Here is a 2,019-nt window from a genome sequence, read left to right on the forward strand (position 1 = left end):
TATGCAATTAGGAAGGTCCAGGGAAACCAGGTGGGACTGAAATTAAACGGGACACATCAGCTGTTGGTCTATGCCGATGATGTGAATCTACTTGGTCATAATGTAGATATCATAAAGAAAAACATACAAACTTTAATTGACGCAAGTAAAGAGGTTGGTCTAGAAGTAAACACAGAGAAAACTAAGTATATGTTACTGTCTCGTCACCAAAATGCTGGGCAAAATCATGACATAAAGATAGGAAACAGATGTTTTGAAAATGTGGCGCATTTAGGAACAGGGATAACAGATCGAAACCTGATTCAGGAGGAAATTAGAGGTGACTGAACTTGGGTAATACTTGTTACCATTCAGTCCAGAACCTTTTGTCTTCTCGTCAGTTGTCCAAAAGCATAAAAATTAGAATTTTTTTTTCTTGGCACTACAGCCCCAGTGGGCCTAGGCCTACCTCCATGAACTTCTCCGTTCACTTCGGTTCTTCTAGATCTTACACATTCGGTGGGACTCCTTGGGCGGGTGATCAGCTCGTCGCAAGGCCTCTACCTATACACAAACACAGAAAAACGTGCACACACAAACTAAACATCCATGCCCTGAGTGGGATTCGAACCCACGATCCCGGTTTCCAAGCGAGCGAAGACAGTACATGCCTTAGACTGCTCGGCTACCATGACCAGCAAAATTAGAATATACAAAACTATAATTTTGCCTGTGGTTCTGTATGGGTGTGAAACTTGGTCTCTGACATTAAGGGAGGAACATAGACTGAGGGTGTTTGAGAACAGGGTATTGAGGAGAATATTTGGACCGAAGAGGGATGAAGTGACAGGAGGTTGGAGAAAACTGCATAATGAGGAGCGTCATAACTTGTACTCTTCTCCAAGTATAATTAGGAGGATGAGGTGGGCAGGTCATGTAGCACAAATGAGGGGAGACGAGGAATGCATATAGGATATTGGTAGGAAAGCCAGATGGAAAGAGACCATAGGGAAGACCAAGGCGTAGGTGGGTGGACAATATTAGAATGGATCTTAGAGAGATAGGATGGAATGGTGTGGATTGGATAGATCTGGCTAAGGATAGGGACCAGTGGAGGGATCTTGTGAACACGGTGATGAACCTTCAGGTTCCATAAAATGCTGGAAATTCTTGAGTAGCTGCAGAATTGGAGGCTCCTCCAGAAGGGCTCAGCTCCATGAGTAAGTAAGTAAGTAAGTAAGTAAGTAAGTAAGTAAGTAGTGGCAACCATTACATTATTTATAAACCTGTTAATTAAGTAGCATGTCTGTCCTAATAACTGATATTGTTATTATGCTCTCATTGCCTTTTTTGAGATGTGCAGTTTTGTACTTGTTGTATGTCAGGCATACACGCATGTCTCTTGAATTATCCTTGTTGCATTCAGTATGAATCACAGCACTCAGAAGTGAAACAGTGTTTTGTTAAATAGCATATATTTAACTGTCATAGGAACTGTGATAAGTGATCATTCCAAAACACTGGTATAGGCAGGGGATGCCATATCATTCACCAGAATTGACACCGTTGAATTTTTTATCTTGCCTCATTTATCGTCTGTTGTCTATTGACACATAATCAGGAATTCAGGAATGCTTGGTCATTCACCACATTTGAAGTATAGGAAATCAGTGGCAAGTGTAAAAGAATGTAAAAGATATTTATATGGACCATACTGCAATACTATAGACAAGTACATTTTGTTACTCAGTTATTACATACCTGCCCTACTCATAGCTTAGTGTACAACTGAGATTATCTGCAAGCAAGTTCCACAGAGTGTGAAGGGTTGGAAAATGTTGACTGCATCTGATTCTTTATATTATCTATTTAATTAATTAATTATGAGTATTACTTCAGATGCGGGGTCCACTCAGCCTCGTGAGGATAATTGAGGAGCTATTTCAANTGCGGACCATGCGACCCCATATAGGGACATTCGTACCGCTGACTAAACTTGTGCGACCCCATACGGGGTCTTTAGTCGTTTAAAGGTTAAAG

At 41.0% G+C, this 2,019-nt stretch overlaps 1 protein-coding gene across 3 annotated transcripts in view; it reads left to right on the forward strand.

The window, feature by feature from the left end:
• The window catches only part of LOC111861327 (E3 ubiquitin-protein ligase Su(dx)), a 56,844-nt gene that overhangs the window by 22,730 nt on the left and 32,095 nt on the right, over nucleotides 1-2,019 (forward strand). The gene's annotated exons all lie outside the window — the stretch shown is intronic.

Source organism: Cryptotermes secundus, unplaced genomic scaffold (genome assembly GCF_002891405.2).
Source record: "Cryptotermes secundus unplaced genomic scaffold, Csec_1.0 scaffold230, whole genome shotgun sequence".
In the NCBI taxonomy this organism is placed as follows: domain Eukaryota; kingdom Metazoa; phylum Arthropoda; class Insecta; order Blattodea; family Kalotermitidae; genus Cryptotermes; species Cryptotermes secundus.